Source organism: Canis lupus, chromosome X (genome assembly GCF_011100685.1).
Source record: "Canis lupus familiaris isolate Mischka breed German Shepherd chromosome X, alternate assembly UU_Cfam_GSD_1.0, whole genome shotgun sequence".
NCBI classification, from domain to species: Eukaryota; Metazoa; Chordata; class Mammalia; order Carnivora; family Canidae; genus Canis; species Canis lupus.
The window spans coordinates 19,369,765-19,388,199 of record NC_049260.1 but is presented as its reverse complement, the minus strand read 5'-3'; the positions used below and the strand labels follow the sequence as shown (position 1 = coordinate 19,388,199).

At 40.7% G+C, this 18,435-nt stretch overlaps 1 pseudogene; it reads left to right on the top strand.

The window, feature by feature from the left end:
* LOC119868265 overlaps positions 1-11,641 on the top strand; it is a 57,297-nt pseudogene extending 45,656 nt beyond the window's left edge.
* Positions 11,642-18,435: the final 6,794 nt, after the last annotated feature.

Sequence of the window (18,435 nt, the reverse complement as noted above, 5' to 3'; positions counted from 1 at the left end):
GGATATTAATTCAATTCTGCTGACCAATGTATGTAACCCTTCAACCTTTTCAATTCTCTGCCTTTGTACTCCTTGTGCCATTTGGGTTCTGATGTATTGGCCTCCAGACTCTCAAATAGGAAGTATGATCCCAACTTTTGTGTGAGCTGATGGTTTTACCTCAGGGACATTTGTTTCCATATTTTACCCAGCCCTTTTCCCCACATGGTGTGGGCTGTTAGTTCCTCAGTTTATTTTGACAGATCTACTCCATGCGACTCTTAATCCCCTTTATCTGGAGACTGATATGGTTTCATTGCCCTTTTAGAAAAAGATAGGTGAGACCCTAAAGACTGAAATAGGAGATGTTACTAGTAAGAGGGAAGAAAGCGATGGTGGATATGCCCCCTGGTCTTTCTTGGGAGCACATATGATATATATATCACTCAGCAAAATTTATGAGAATGCAGGAGACATGGGGAAAAGTAGAGAAAAAAAAAAAGAGAAACAAGTGATAAAAGGGGAGAGGGGAAGAGAACTGGGAGAAATCCAGAAACATAAGGATGGGTACAGTGTGGGTGTAACCCAGTGTCCCCTTGTCTCATTCTTCTCTGAGTTTTCAGAGTATATACAGACCTCATCACATATGTGATTGTCTTCAGGTCTCTGTGTTAGAAGCCTCTTTGTTTCTGTGGAAGGATCATTTCCTATCCATCTCCTCCTGTAAGCAAGGGACTTTGTACTGAGTAGATTTCTCAAGGGACCACTTTTTTCATATTTTTAAACTCAGCTATAGTAATTCAATATGTCCTTACTATATACCAAACATTATGCAGCTTAAAAAATTATTTAATCGGTGTAGATTTTTTTAAATATATAAATTGCTCCAAAAACATTAACAGCAAATATGATGTTGTTCTTTGCAATATCCTAGTACCATTATGTAGGCTGAATTTGTGATTAATAATTAATATAAGAACATTACTGATTTCTCAGTATAATACAGTTAATGTTTTGACATTTGTTTTATGTGGCACATGAGGGAGCCCTGCCAGTTATGCTGGATTTTGAGAACAGGATTGTTTAAGGTAGAGCCTTAACCTCCATATCCTGGATAACCTCCATATGCTGGATTTTGAGAACAGGATTGTTTAAGGTAGAGCCTTAACCTCCATATCCTGCCTCTAATGGGAATCAGAGGCTTTAGGCACTGGTCAAGACTTGAAGGCACCCACAACTGCCAAAGCTTCCAGCTGTATAGAAAAATGGAGCACAAGCCCCTGTGCTGCATAGAAGTCTCATCTGCATGTTTAATATTTCCTGTGGACTGCGTGTGGAAATAACTCTCACATTGAGATGAGGACTGATATGAGTTTATGGGTGAGTTTATCCCCTTTCAGGAGATGAGCTGAGAAAGACTGCTCTTGAGTGTAATTTAAGAAGTGGATCACCTCTAGGGGACAGCTACTGAGGAAGAGACCTGACTGACCATGTTGGCTATGCCAAAGAGATTGATGACATTGTTGCTGAGTTTATCAAGAGAACCATTTTGAAAATCCCAATGACTGAAATGATGACAGTCTTCCAAGCCTGGGATTTTTTTTTGTCTGAAAATCACCTGCAGACCACAAACTTCTGGCAGAAAAAGGAATCTCTTGTTCAGGACTTGGTTCTGTTTTGTGAGGAGAAGCAATGCAAGTCTTTATGATGCAGCCCTTTTATATATCATTTATACTTGGTTTTATTTTTATTTTTATTTTTATTTTTTTTAATTTATTTTTTATTGGTGTTCAATTTACTAACATACAGAATAACCCCCAGTGCCCGTCACCCATTCACTCCCACCCCCCGCCCTCCTCCCCTTCCACCACCCCTAGTTCGTTTCCCAGAGTTAGCAGTCTTTACGTTCTGTCTCCCTTTCTAATATTTCCCACACATTTCTTCCCCCTTCCCTTATATTCCCTTTCACTATTATTTATATTCCCCAAATGAATGAGAACATATAATGTTTGTCTTTCTCCGACTGACTTACTTCACTCAGCATAATACCCTCCAGTTCCATCCACGTTGAAGCAAATGGTGGGTATTTGTCATTTCTAATAGCTGAGTAATATTCCATTGTATACATAAACCACATCTTCTTTATCTATTCATCTTTCGTTGGACACCGAGTCTCCTTCCACAGTTTGGCTATCGTGGCCATTGCTGCTATAAACATCGGGGTGCAGGTGTCCTGGCGTTTCATTGCATTTGTCTCTTTGGGGTAAATCCCCAACAGTGCAATTGCTGGGTCGTAGGGCAGGTATATTTTTAACTCTTTGAGGAACCTCCACACAGTTTTCCAGAGTGGCTGCACCAGTTCACATTCCCACCAACAGTGTATGAGGGTTCCCTTTATCTCCGCATCCTCTCCAACATTGGTTGTTTCCTGCCTTGTTAATTTTCCCCATTCTCACTGGTGTGAGGTGGTATCTCATTGTGGTTTTGATTTGTATTTCCCTGATGGCAAGTGATGCAGAGCATTTTCCCATGTGCATGTTGGCCATGTCTATGTCTTCCTCTGTGAGATTTCTGTTCATGTCTTTTGCCCATTTCATGATTGGATTGTTTGTTTCTTTGGTGTTGAGTTTAATAAGTCCTTTATAGATCTTGGAAACTAGCCCTTTATCTGATATGTCATTTGCAAATATCTTCTCCCATTCTGTAGGTTGTCTTTGAGTTTTGTTGACTGTATCCTTTGCTGTGCAAAAGCTTCTTATCTTGATGAAGTCCCAATAGTTCATTTTTGCTTTTGTTTCTTTTGCCTTCGTGGATGTATCTTGCAAGAAGTTACTATGGCCGAGTTCAAAAAGGGTGTTGCCTGTGTTCTTCTCTAGGATTTTGATGGAATCTTGTCTCACATTTAGATCTTTCATCCATTTTGAGTTTATCTTTGTGTATGGTGAAAGAGAGTGGTCTAGTTTCATTCTTCTGCATGTGGATGTCCAATTTTCCCAGCACCATTTATTGAAGAGACTGTCTTTCTTCCAATGGATAGTCTTTCCTCCTTTATCGAATATTAGTTGCCCATAAAGTTCAGGGTCCACTTCTGGATTCTCTATTCTGTTCCACTGATCTATGTGTCTGTTTTTGTGCCAGTACCACACTGTCTTGATGACCACAGCTTTGTAGTACAACCTGAAATCTGGCATTGTGATGCCCCCAGATATGGTTTTCTTTTTTAAAATTCCCCTGGCCATTCGGGGTCTTTTCTGATTCCACACAAATCTTAAAATTATTTGTTCTAACTCTCTGAAGAAAGTCCATGGTATTTTGATAGGGATTGCATTAAACGTGTATATTGCCCTGGGTAACATTGACATTTTCACTATATTAATTCTGCCAATCCATGAGCATGGAATATTTTTCCATCTCTTTGTGTCTTCCTCAATTTCTTTCAGAAGTGTTCTATAGTTTTGAGGGTATAGATCCTTTACCTCTTTGGTTAGGTTTATTCCTAGGTATCTTATGCTTTTGGGTGCAATTGTAAATGGGATTGACTCCTTAATTTCTCTTTCTTCAGTCTCATTGTCAGTGTATAGAAATGCCACTGACTTCTGGGCATTGATTTTGTATCCTGCCACGCTACCGAATTGCTGTATGAGTTCTAGCAATCTTGGGGTGGAGACTTTTGGGTTTTCTATGTAGAGTATCATGTCATCGGCGAAGAGGGAGAGTTTGACTTCTTCTTTGCCAATTTGAATGCCTTTAATGTCTTTTTGTTGTCTGATTGCTGAGGCTAGGACTTCCAGTACTATGTTGAACAGCAGTGGTGAGAGTGGACATCCCTGTCTTGTTCCTGATCTTAGGGGAAAGGCTCCCAGTGCTTCCCCATTGAGAATGATATTTGCTGTGGGCTTTTCATAGATGGCTTTTAAGATGTCGAGGAATGTTCCCTCTATCCCTACACTCTGAAGAGTTTTGATCAGGAATGGATGCTGTATTTTGTCAAATGCTTTCTCTGCATCCAATGAGAGGATCATATGGTTCTTGGTTTTTCTCTTGCTAATATGATGAATCACATTGATTGTTTTACGGGTGTTGAACCAGCCTTGTGTCCCAGGGATAAATCCTACTTGGTCATGGTGAATAATTTTTTTAATGTACTGTTGGATCCTATTGGCCAGTATCTTGTTGAGAATTTTTGCATCCATGTTCATCAGGGATATTGGTCTGTAATTCTCCTTTTTGGTGGGGTCTTTGTCTGGTTTTGGAATTAAGGTGATGCTGGCCTCATAGAACGAATTTGGAAGTACTCCATCTCTTTCTATCTTTCCAAACAGCTTTAGGAGAATAGGTATGGTTTCTTCTTTAAACGTTTGATAAAATTCCCCTGGGAAGCCATCTGGCCCTGGACTCTTGTATCTTGGGAGGTTTTTGATGACTGCTTCAATTTCCTCCCTGGTTATTGGCCTGTTCAGGTTTTCTATTTCTTCCTGTTCCAGTTTTGGTAGTTTGTGGCTTTCCAGGAATGCGTCCATTTCTTCTAGATTGCCTAATTTATTGGCGTATAGCTGTTCATAATATGTTTTTAAAATTGTTTGTATTTCCTTGGTGTTGGTAGTGATCTCTCCTTTCTCATTCATGATTTTATTAATTTGAGTCTTCTCTCTCTTCTTTTTAATAAGGCTGGCTAATGGTTTATCTATCTTATTAATTCTTTCAAAGAACCAACTCCTGGTTCTGTTGATCTGTTCCACAGTTCTTCTGGTCTCGATTTCGTTGAGTTCTGCTCGAATCTTTATTAGCTCCCTTCTTCTCTTGGGTGTAGGATCTATTTGCTGTTTTTTCTCTAGCTCCTTTATGTGTAAGGTTAGCTTTTGTATTTGAGTTCTTTCCAGTTTTTGAATGGATGCTTGTATTGCGATGTATTTCCCCCTTAGGACTGCTTTTGCTGCATCCCAAAGATTTTGAACGGTTGTATCTTCATTCTCATTAGTTTCCATGAATCTTTTTAATTCTTCCTTAATTTCCTGGTTGACCCTTTTATCTTTTAGCAGGATGGTCCTTAACCTCCACGTGTTTGAGGTCCTTCCAAACTTCTTGTTGTGATTTAGTTCTAATTTCAAGGCATTATGGTCTGAGAATATGCAGGGGACGATCCCAATCTTTTGGTATCGGTTCAGACCCGATTTGTGACCCAATATGTGGTCTATTCTGGAGAAAGTTCCATGTGCGCTTGAGAAGAATGTGTATTCAGTTGAGTTTGGATGTAAAGTTCTGTAGATATCTGTGAAATCCATCTGGTCCAGTGTATCATTTAAAGCTCTCGTTTCTTTGGAGATGTTGTGCTTAGAAGACCTATCGAGTATAGAAAGAGCTAGATTGAAGTCACCAAGTATAAGTGTATTATTATCTAAGTATTTCTTCACTTTGGTTAATAATTGATTGATATATTTGGCAGCTCCCACATTCGGGGCATATATATTGAGGATTGTTAAGTCCTCTTGTTGAATAGATCCTTTAAGTATGATATAGTGTCCCTCTTCATCTCTCACTACAGTCTTTGGGGTAAATTTTAGTTTATCTGATATAAGGATGGCTACCCCTGCTTTCTTTTGAGGACCATTCGAATGGTAAATGGTTCTCCAACCTTTTATTTTCAGGCTGTAGGTGTCCTTCTGTCTAAAATGAGTCTCTTGTAGACAGCAAATAGATGGGTCCTGCTTTTTTATCCAGTCTGAAACCCTGCGCCTTTTGATGGGGTCATTAAGCCCGTTCACATTCAGAGTTACTATTGAGAGATATGAGTTTAGTGTCATCATGATATCTATTCAGTCCTTGTATTTGTGGACTGTTCCACTGAACTTCTTCTTAAAGGGGAATTTTAAGAGTCCCCCTTAAAATTTCTTGCAGAGCTGGTTTGGAGGTCACATATTCTTTTAGTTGCTTCCTGTAAAATATGCTCTTCTATACTTGAGATGGACAGGTACTTTATTTCCTAGGAGAAGTATGTGATTTTCATTCTATTGAGCAATAAATTTAAATCTTTCAATAAATTCAGGGGTCATCTGTTGTCCTGTGATTTTTTTAAAATAGCTTGTGATTAAATACATAGTTCCAATCACAGCTATGAAAGGAGAATGATAAAGTAGTACATCCTTCATCCAGCTTTCCTCAGCATCCTTAGGTTATGTTTGAGGAGCTCCATAGTACGTGTGCTGCTGATTTCTGACTGATTTGCCATAACTGCTTAGATGCTTATGGGATTAGAGTCATGGGTTTCATTCCCTGGTGAAAATGTTGACTTTGTTTTCACTCTTGGCCATAGACTGCTCACTTAACCCTGGTTAGTGTCATTGAAAATGTTGATCAGGATTGGAATTAAGTGAAGCTATTTGGAGCAAATTCAACACTCTAATAAACAAAATATTTCAAGAGCACAGTCTACTAAAAGTGTATCAGTAGGTGTTATCCTCTCATGCAAAGCATAATATGAAGAGGAGGAGGAAGAGAAGGAGGAGGAGAATGACATTTAATGTAACCGGTATATATGGGTCAGCACTTTAACTTTCCATCAGCATTTGGCTCATATTTTGGAAAACTGAATTGTGTCTCAGGTTTGATCTCAGTCTGTGCTAGATTTGTAGGCACAGTTAAGATCACTTTGAAATTTACTAGGTTAATTATTAATGTAGCTGCTTTGATTTTGAGGATGAAATTAATTCCATGGATTTTTATAGTTGCCTCAGATATTGCTTTGGGAGTTCAGAGAGACATTGAAAATATTTCCCATTAATTTCTCTTAAGTCTTAGAATTGTATCCCAAATCTGACAAATATGATCCAGGTTTTATAATGATTTCTAGCAAGGCGTAAGCAACTTATCCTGTAGGGTATTTGTATTAGTGCAAATTTGCTCTTATGATTTACATTCTAATAGAGGAAAAGAGCTTGGGAGTTACTTCCTTCATGGTAAGGTGCTGTGCTCTCAAGAAAATGGTTTAGTAAAAAGCTTTACTGGATGAAGTGCTATAATAGGCCCATTCTATAGTAAATACTAATTGGTAAAAATGAGTTGGTAGAGGCAGGGGCAGGGGAGAGAAACTCATGCTTTTCCAGGTTTTGAATAACAATTTTATTACCCTAAGATGAAAGAAGGAAGTGGATTTATCTTAAATTATTTGGGATTTAAGATAATTTTATGACTGCTTCAATTTCCTCCCTGGTTATTGGCCTGTTCAGGTTTTCTATTTCTTCCTGTTCCAGTTTTGGTAGTTTGTGGCTTTCCAGGAATGCGTCCATTTCTTCTAGATTGCCTAATTTATTGGCGTATAGCTGTTCATAATATGTTTTTAAAATCGTTTGTATTTCCTTGGTGTTGGTAGTGATCTCTCCTTTCTCATTCATGATTTTATTAATTTGAGTCTTCTCTCTCTTCTTTTTAATAAGGCTGGCTAATGGTTTATCTATCTTATTAATTCTTTCAAAGAACCAACTCCTGGTTCTGTTGATCTGTTCCACAGTTCTTCTGGTCTCGATTTCGTTGAGTTCTGCTCGAATCTTTATTAGCTCCCTTCTTCTCTTGGGTGTAGGATCTATTTGCTGTTTTTTCTCTAGCTCCTTTATGTGTAAGGTTAGCTTTTGTATTTGAGTTCTTTCCAGTTTTTGAATGGATGCTTGTATTGCGATGTATTTCCCCCTTAGGACTGCTTTTGCTGCATCCCAAAGATTTTGAACGGTTGTATCTTCATTCTCATTAGTTTCCATGAATCTTTTTAATTCTTCCTTAATTTCCTGGTTGACCCTTTTATCTTTTAGCAGGATGGTCCTTAACCTCCACGTGTTTGAGGTCCTTCCAAACTTCTTGTTGTGATTTAGTTCTAATTTCAAGGCATTATGGTCTGAGAATATGCAGGGGACAATCCCAATCTTTTGGTATCGGTTCAGACCCGATTTGTGACCCAATATGTGGTCTATTCTGGAGAAAGTTCCATGTGCGCTTGAGAAGAATGTGTATTCAGTTGAGTTTGGATGTAAAGTTCTGTAGATATCTGTGAAATCCATCTGGTCCAGTGTATCATTTAAAGCTCTCGTTTCTTTGGAGATGTTGTGCTTAGAAGACCTATCGAGTATAGAAAGAGCTAGATTGAAGTCACCAAGTATAAGTGTATTATTATCTAAGTATTTCTTCACTTTGGTTAATAATTGATTTATATATTTGGCAGCTCCCACATTCGGAGCATATATATTGAGGATTGTTAAGTCCTCTTGTTGAATAGATCCTTTAAGTATGATATAGTGTCCCTCTTCATCTCTCACTACAGTCTTTGGGGTAAATTTTAGTTTATCTGATATAAGGATGGCTACCCCTGCTTTCTTTTGAGGACCATTCGAATGGTAAATGGTTCTCCAACCTTTTATTTTCAGGCTGTAGGTGTCCTTCTGTCTATAATGAGTCTCTTGTAGACAGCAAATAGATGGGTCCTGCTTTTTTATCCAGTCTGAAACCCTGCGCATTTTGATGGGGTCATTAAGCCCGTTCACATTCAGAGTTACTATTGAGAGATATGAGTTTAGTGTCATCATGATATCTATTCAGTCTTTGTTTTTGTGGACTGTTCCACTGAACTTCTTCTTAAAGGGGAATTTTAAGAGGCCCCCTTAAAATTTCTTGCAGAGCTGGTTTGGAGGTCACATATTCTTTCAGTTGCTGCCTGTCTTGGAAGCTCTTTATCTCTCCTTCCATTTTGAATGAGAGCCTTGCTGGATAAAGTATTCTTGGTTGCATGTTCTTCTCATTTAGGACCCTGAATATATCCTGCCAGCCCTTTCTGGCCTGCCAGGTCTCTGTGGAGAGGTCTGCTGTTACCCTAATACTCCTCCCCATAAAAGTCAGGGATTTCTTGTCTCTTGCTGCTTTAAGGATCTTCTCTTTATCTTTGGAATTTGCAAGCTTCACAATTAAATGTCGAGGTGTTGAACGGTTTTTATTGATTTTAGGGGGGGATCTCTCTATTTCCTGGATCTGAATGCCTGTTTCCCTTCCCAGATTAGGAAAGTTTTCAGCTAGAATTTGTTCAAATACATATTCTGGCCCTCTGTCCCTTTCGGCGCCCTCGGGAACCCCAATTAAACGTAGGTTTTTCTTCCTCAGGCTGTCGTTTATTTCCCTTAATCTATCTTCATGGTCTTTTAATTGTTTGTCTCTTTTTTCCTCAGTTTCCCTCTTTGCTATCAACTTGTCTTCTAGGTCACTCACTCGTTCTTCCACCTCGTTAACCCTCGTCGTTAGGACTTCTAGTTTGGATTGCATCTCATTCAATTGATTTTTAATTTCTGCCTGATTAGCTCTAAATTCTGCAGTCATGAAGTCTCTTGAGTCCTTTATACTTTTTTCTAGAGCCACCAGTAGCTGTGTAATAGTGCTTCTGAATTGGCTTTCTGGCATTGAATTGTAATCCAGATTTTGTAACTCTGTGGGAGAGAGGACTGTTTCTGATTCTTTCTTTTGAGGTGAGGTTTTCCTTCTAGTCATTTTGCTCAGTGCAGAGTGGCCAAAAGCAAGTTGTATTGGGAAAAAGAGAAAAAGAGAGGAGAGAAAGAAGGAAAGAAAAGAGAAAGAAAAAAAAGGGAAGAAAAAGAAAAAAAAACGAAAAAAAAAAAGAAAAAGAGAAAGAAAAAGAAAGGAGAAAAAAAGGGGGTGGGGGAAGGAAACAAATCAAAAAGCAAAACAAAACAAAAACAAAAACAAAAACAAAAACAAACAAACAAAGAACCACCGGGGAGTATCTTCTGATTCTGTGTACTTTAAGTCCCTTGGCTTCTCCTGGAAGTTGTCAGTCTAGCTGGTGTTCTGGGGGAGGGGCCTGTTGTGCTGATTTTCAGGTGTTAGCAGTTGGGGGAGCTGCTGTGCCCCTGCCTGGTGCAGGGCTCAGTGGGGGTTGTTTACCCCGTGAGGCCGCAGGAGGAACAGCCCCAGTGGCGGGGCAGCTCTGGAAACCTGGATTCAGCCCCCGCAGGAACTCCGGAGCTCTTGGTCTGCAGGGCCTGGAGGCTCTGGGGCGGGGCCGCTGATCTGCTCAGCTGGGGCAGGAGCGTCCTTGCTGTCCTGGGCCCTCCCGGCCTCTGCCTGTCCCGGGGGAGGCGGGATCCTGGGCTGTGTCCCGGCGCCCTGTGCTCCGGAGCCTGCGCTGGTGGATTCGCACTCCCGGGCCGCGCAGCCCCCTCCGCGGAGCTGCCGCCCGAGCCCCTCCGAGCTGCTCCTGGAACCGCGCAGCCCCCTCCGCACGGAGCCTCTTCCTCTGCCCGAGCCCCCCGAGCTGCTCCCGGGGCCGCGCAGCCCCCTCCGCGGAGCCGCCGCCCGAGCCCCTTCAGCTGCTCCGGGTCCCGCCGGGTCCTGCCGTGCGCGCTGCAGCCCTTAGGGAGCTCGGCGCACTCTCCTGGGCGCGCAGTTGCTGTTACTGTCCCGGGGAACCCGAGGGCATCCCCGCCCTCCTGGGTCCTGCTCCAACTCCCCACGAGCCCCTTTCCGCCCGGGAAGGTCGGTGCAGCTCCTGCTCCTCCGGGACGGGGCTCTCCTGTCCTGGGGACACTCGCCCCGGCCTCAACCCGGCTCCTCGCGGGGCCCCTCCCCCTTGGAGGCCTTTGTTTCTTTACTTCTTTTTCCCCGTCTTCCTACCTTGATAGATGCGCGAACTCTTCTCACTGTTGCATTCCAGGTGTTCTCTCTTTAATTCTCAGGCCGAATTCATAGATTTTCAGGATGATTGGAAGGTTTTCTAGGTAATTTGGTGGAGACAGGTGATTTGGAGACCCTACTCTTCCGCCATCTTGCTCCTCCCCCTATACTTGGTTTTATCAGCACCAGCAAGCTTGGGATTATTTTTTAAGTGAGTGAAGGATCAGGTGAAGATATTAACCTATTTGATATGGAACAATTTAAAAGATCATTTAAAAAATTCTTTAGGAAGCATTAAAAAATGTGATGATCAGCTTCAGAGATGCTGAGGAAAGTGTAGTATGGATTTGAATTGCTTGCGGAATGCAGTATGGAAAGCCACACCAGTATAAACCTGCTTATGTGGTGTATTATTCCCAAACTTCATATGACTTCTTCCTCCGAGCTGAAGAACAATCTACCCCTTCTGGGGCAAGCACTGATAGTTGCGAGCCAACACCATTAGATTGTGAAAATGGACCTCAGAAGCTGGTATCTGGACTCTCTTAAGGCTATTGTTTTTAAACAGTATAATCAGACCTCTGAAACTCACAAGTCTATTACACCTCTACAAAACAAACAAACAAAACCTTTGGGCTGGGTATATACATGGATTCAAGGATTGTTCATGAATACAGAATAGTAAGAGAATCCAGGGAGTGACTCAAGAAACTTTCGGAGACTATTCTCAACTAAGACTAGAATTTGTACAATATAAACTTAAAATGAAATTCAAAACTGACTTAAATGGGGGCATCTTGGCAAGAAAGAAGAACCCCTCCGGTGCCTAATAAAGTTCTCTAGCCTGCATCTTCTCAAAGTGTTGAAATTCTTAGCACCAGCTGGTACTGCAGATGCACTGCTTCCCCTATTGCTCACTTGCATACCCAACAAGGGAATGAATTATTTTAAAATTAGAGGTAAAGAAGATGAATGTGGTTTTGTAAGCATAGCATCTCCTTGACCATATTGCATATGCATTTCAGTTGGGGATTTTTCCTCCTCCATTGCATATTCCCTCTCCCCACTATCCTGCAAAGCATAACAGTTGCGGGCCTCTAAAATGTGACAGGATGTCCCTTTTCTCACTCCTGTCTCTCTTCAATCCTAGAGAGGTCTGGTTCTAATTGCTGATTTCTAGGAATATTTTCTTAAGCCTTGGATCAGAGAGAGAGAAGCAGCAAGAAACTATGTTCAACTCAAAACTTTCTAGGAGAATCACAAAATTGGTCCATTCAAAGGGTAGAGTTGACTCTATTGAGTTGTTATTGTAAGAGATAGTATATCAGATGATTCTGTTATATAAAATAGTGGTTTCACTGTAAATATGCTTTTCATAATCTGTTTTATCATACATATAGCATTCAAACATACCAGTATTATACTGAATTGTGAATAAAGATATTTAAAAACTGGTAAAAAAAATAAACAAAACTGGATTATCTCACTGCTGACCAGGCATGCAGGGGTCTTTGAAGTAGGGAATTTTCTGATAATGTCTTTTGTAATTTTGAATGTTCCTTTAAAAATAATAAAAGTATATGTTTTGGGGTAGCTGAGAATCTCCCGGCTTGTGTTATCCAATAATGCAGGCATGCGTGGCTCCCCTGCAGTTCTCACTATGACTTCTTTGTTGTCATATTTCATTAGAATTGTATTTGATCACTATTTCTTTGAGTTCCTGTTGAGCTAATAATGTTAATGAGTTCATAACGGAAGTAACTGTATTTGTGTTCTTTTCCCCAAAAAACAACTTGAGGACTTCTGCCCATGGCTTGGAGGAAAGCCCAGGAATATCCAATAGTTTTTTTGGTTATTCTTACATAGCCAAATGTTCCATTGCCATGTCCATGTGGTAAGAAATCTGTTCCTGTGTATTAATCCAGGTTTGCCTCAGTTCTTGAATGTTGGGGAATATCTTTCATTCCCAGCTGGGTCCTGTTTGTAGACTGGAATCCTGCAAGGGATGTGTATATAGGAGTGTGGCGGCAGTAACAGGCAAACACTTCTTGTCTTTCTGTTCTCAGTCTACTCTCCAGTGACCAGTTTCTCCTACTTTTCCCCCTGATGTGCTCCTCAGTGAGAGAAGAGCATACAGTGACATGGTTGGCTAAGTTGTAATGTGGATATAGGCTCTGAGATGTGGACAATAACATGATATGATGCTTCCGGGAAACATTTTCATTTTTCTTCAGGGACCTCAGACTTCATGCCCCTGTCACATGCAGTGACTTTCCTCTGACTTGTCTCTTCGACACTCCCCTCAATCCCTAGGCCTGCTATTAGCATCACTTCTGTTGTCTTTTTTCCTTACTAAGCAGTCCTGTTGGGTGGCCTCCCTATGAAAGAATACTCAGTCTTCTTTCCCCACAACAACCTGTCAACACAGGAAATCAACATCTTTCTGTGGAATTGCTATTCATTCACAAGGCATACACTTACTTCCTTTCTCCAGGGGCACCTTGGGCCTTAATGTCTTGATTATACCTGTATGAGTCACATACTTGTTCCTGTGTCCCTCAGCCTTCACAGGCATCAGTCACTTTCTCTGAAGCTCTTGGTCAGTGATCTGTAGCAAGACAGAAACAGTACTTGTCCTGTCCTTGTGAGTGTTTAGAAAATACTCAGCACACTGGCAAAATTCGCTAAAAATTTGTTTTCTCTTTCTTCTATGTTAATTTTTTTATATCTCTTTGGTAGTTAAATGGAGTAATGCTGGCAGACATGTTTGGTATCATTTATTTGCCAGGTGATCAGCCCTTCACTTTAGAATATGGGTGTATTTGACACAAATTGTCCTTGCCTTTAGAGAGTGTTTTAATTTGCTAGGGCTGCCATAAGAAATAACCCACACTGGGTGGCTTTAACAACAAAAACTTATTCTGTCACACATGTGGGCCTCAAAGTAAAACATGGAATTGTTGATATTGTTGGTTATATGTGATGTGAAGGAAGATTGTGCAGAAAGGATCTGTCTGGACCTTTGTCCTTGGCTTGTAGACTGCCTTCTACATGTTCAAATAGCATTTTCCATGTATATGTATCTGTTTCCACATTTCCTCTTCTTATAGGGACACTGGTCATATTAATTTAGGGCCACTCTAAAGTCATCATTTTAACTTGATTACCTCTGTAAAACCCTTTTCAAAATAAGAACCCGTTTAAGGAATTGGGTGATAGGATTTCAACATATGAGTTTTTGGAAGGGAACAATTTTGAAGGGAACAATTTAACCCATAACAGAACTTCTGCCAAGTCTCTCACCTGAAAGAGCTTGTCTTCAATATTATGTTCAATGCATACTTTTATTATATTATATTTATTTATTTATTTATTTATTTATTTATTTATTCATTCATTCATTCATATGAATACTTTTAGAAATAGGCATTTGCTGTGACTGACTGGTAGATAGTCCCTGGCCCCTAGGATTTTGTGACCTATCACACTGTTGTGCATCCCCTTTTCTTTCTAAGGGCTCCTCTTGAGTGATTAAATTTGGATACAGTCCCAGACCACTTATCCTCATAGTTTCTACAAGTGGGAATTGTTGGTCATAGCCTTTTCTTCTGCAAGTGGTGGAAGTGTAGGTCACTCCCAGGTCAGAATTCTATACAAGGACTCTAAGACTTTGTTTCATGTTTAGGTACTGCAACAATGGTTGCTTGGTTTATAGGATGAAGTATATACACTTTGGGTGGCTACCTAAGATGTTTGCTGGTGTATAATTTATTGTTTGTATATAGCCAAGTAGCCACTGGAGGATGGCTTGGATTCTTTTTTAAAATTCTTTAATATTTTATTTAAATTAAATTTGCTAACATATAGTATAACACTCAGTGCTCATCTCATGTGCCCTCCTTAATGCCCATCAGCCAGTTACCCCATCCCCCCACCCCCCTCCCCTTCCGCAACCCTTTGTTTATTTCCCAGAGTTAGAAGTCTCTCATGGTTTGCCTTCCTCTCTAATTTTCCTGCACTCAGTTTCCCTCCTTTCCCTTATGGTCCCTGTCACTATTTCTTATATTCCACATATGAATGAAACCACATGATAATTGTCCTTCTCCTATTGAGTTATTTCACTCAGCATAATAGCCTCTAGTTCCATCCATGTCGATGTAAATGGTAGGTATTCATCCTTTCTGATGGCTGAATAATATTCCATTGTGTGTGTGTGTGTGTGTGTGTGTGTGTGTGTGTGTGTATCGATTCATCTGTTGAAGTACATCATGGCTTATTCTACAGTTTGGCTGTTGTGGACATTACTGCTATGAATATTGGAGGGCCGGTGTCCTATTGTTTCACTACCTCCATATCTTTGGAGTAAATACCCAGTAGTTACAAAGCACATGATAAGCTTATTTAGTTTGTATGCACTTATATGTAACATGTAGATCCTGTTTATCCTATCTTATAAGATTATTCAGAAGACATCTACATTGACCAAGAACATTACTTAAAAACATTTTCAACAAGCTGTGCACAGATTTCCACTTGGGCAAATTACCCATGAAGCATATTTGGAGTGAAATTGTTATCAACTGACATTTTTGCAAGATGGAACCAGTGTCAAAACGATGTATCCACTAGCCAGTGCCACACTTTGATCCTTGTATTGATGCTTACCTGAAACCACTAATTGATATACCCCATTTCTGGCTTGTTAGTGGTGTTAGTGGACATCATGAGAATAACAAAGCAGGAACAAGTATTGTGACTAACTTACTTGTTTATTATGGGTTGGGTACCAAATGAAAACATGAACAAATTGGGTGTTTACCAAGAAACATCCATTTTGAAGTGGAAGTGGTATATTCAGGGAAGAAATAAACAAGGCATTAATGGTGTCTCAGAGGTACAGGAAATTGTGTCCTGTTACCCTCCAGATTTGGTTGTCTGATATGTATGGAATGTGCCAGCATTTCTTGCAGTTTTATTACACCCAGGTTTATGAGGATGCCTGGGTCTGGTTCAGCTAAGTTAAAGGCACATGTCTTCTGGTAGGCTATGGATACTACCCCAATAAAAACTGCATTTGTGCATGAGAAAGAGCATTGTGCTCAATGAGTGGAGAAGTGGACTGTACTTCTTGTCCTGGAAGAAACCCCAAGTGCACCTTGTTACATTTGATTGACCCCCTGCACAGAAACTCTCAGGTTGATAGTATGAACCACCTTCTATTAGGTGAATGACTGGGTAATTCCAACTCAGCCTCTGTGGAGACGAACATTATCAGCAAATTGCAAAAGACATACACCTTCTTTATGTGTCTCTTGTGCATACCCATGGATAAAGGTCATTTGTAGGTGAAAATCAGTGAAACCAACAATACTTGCACTGTTCAGGTTAGGACCATGGTTACCTGGATAAACTATGCATCAAGGCATGGTTGTTCATCTGTAATTTGAAATCTGGTCCCCAAACAAGACCTGTTGACTCCAGCATATCAGGCCAAGGAGCCAGGAAATGTGTGCAGAGTGCCAACTGCACAGTTGAATATAGAGGGGATCTCTGGTTTCCAAAGTCAAAAGTACCAGATGTCTACCCTTTCCTCAAGGTTACCACTGGGCATGCACTATAGTGGATCCCTTTTCTGAGTATGACCTTGACAAGCTTGTCACCATAGCAAATAGAAGCAATAGTTAAGGACTCTTTTTTTTTTAAAAGATTTTATTTATTTATTCATGAGGCACACACACACACACACACACAGAGAAAGAGAGAGAGAGAGAGAGAGAGTCAGAGACACAGGCAGAGGGAGAAGCAGGCTCCATGCAGGGAGCCCAATGTGGGACTCGATCTCGGGACCCCAGGATCACGCCCTGGGCTGAAGGCAGGCGCTAAACCGCTGAGCCACCCTGAGATCCCCAGTTAAGGACTCTTGTCTGGACTATGTCTTCTATTTGGATTCATTGACCACATCAGTGACATAATGGTGCTATAGTCGTAGCCAAAACCACTCATCAGTAGGTAGACATTTGGAATATTATGTGGACCATTCATGCCCCATATTTTTGCCTTGCTACAGACACCATTAAAAGATGGCATTGATCCATAAAGAAACTGAATAGGAAGACTGGACAACTGTTGCTTAGCTCCAAGTGGAGCACGTGTTTAAGAAAGTCAGTGTGGGCTCTAAATGTGGCAGTTCCCCAGGAGGTTACCTCCCATTAAAGTAGAATGTTTATTTGTGTCTTTTTGGATTGAGTACAAAGGCCTAGTCTCTCATAAGGGGGAGAAAATAGCTAGCATGTTGACAACTCTTGCTAAAAATTTAGTCCTCCATTCAACTAACTTACTTTATATCCCTATGAAGAATGTGGCTATACCGAGCATATTGTTTTGCTGTATGTAATGTCTCCTGGATCTCTTGCCTGATAAGGCATGTTGCTGTTCAATGCAGCCTTTCAGGGATGTGTTTGGCCCCTAGCACTCTCATGCACCAAATCTTTAATTGTGGGCACTACAAGTGTATTTCTTTAGCCACTGTACATATTTCAAACACTCCTCTTGGAGTGCTCTATAATCCTACCAAGTGGTAGTGGTCACTGCTGTGGCCTCAGTGTTACCCTCAGAGAGATTTACTAACTACAAGGATACAGAGGTGGTAGTTAAATATGGTGTGAAACATCCTCTTCCTATATAAGAGTGTGAGTTTTGGAGTGACACACCACAGGTCCTAGTCTGAGCTCTGCCACTTCTTGAAACTGTAGCCTTGGGAGAAGCATTTAATTTCTCTGATCCAGGATTTCTTCATTTTTACACTGTAGATATTTTATGACCCTCCCTGTGTGCTGAAGCTGCAGTGAGATAATAAATAAAGCCATAGTACAGCTCCTGATACTTAATACTATAAAATTCTCATTCATTATATCATTCATATGTCAGATTGAGTATAAAAAATATGAGTCCAATGGAAGGAAGTATGAACTCAGGTTCATCAAGTGGAAAGCCACAAAGGTTTGTTCTAGCCTGGGTATTTGGACATTTGAACTTCGAATATAGCCCCTAGGGAAATACGAATAAATTTAGTAGTTGATGACTTGTACAGGTAGTGAACATTGTGTAGGGGAAGGAGAGATTTTAAATAGAATTTTCATTTTAATTTACATTTTGGAAAAGCAAGAGAGAATGTCCTTTCTGGGAAGCCTCTCTAGTAGTCCCCACTAACCAGGTGCATGTTTTTTTCTTTGATAATATTGAAAAAGTCAAGATGATGCAGGCTGGTATTTGGCCTGTGGCCTGGCCATAGGATGTGATTTTCAGGGACTGCAAGGCCATAATCTTTTTTTTTTTTAATTTATTTATTATAGTCACACACAGAGAGAGAGAGAGAGAGAGAGAAGCAGAGACACAGGCAGAGGGAGAAGCAGGCTCCATGCACTGGGAGCCCGACGTGGGATTCGATCCCGGGTCTCCAGGATCGCGCCCTGGGCCAAAGGCAGGCGCCAAACCGCTGCGCCACCCAGGGATCCCAGCAAGGCCATAATCTATTCATATGCTGAGCACATATGCATGTGTCATTATCTCCACTGTGAGCCATCAAGTAGTCCAGAGAGGAGTGTTCTCCTGCAATCTTCATTATGCCTGCCTGACTGTCCAAATCCTTTGGAGCATATTCAGATGGTAATTTGTTCACCTGTCCACAACTGTGTTATTGTTTAGTTTGTCTTCATAAAGGAAAGGAGAAAGGAATTTTTTTCTCTTTATGTATGAAAACTGGCTGGGGTATCTATTCTTTTCATGTCTGGGAGGAGG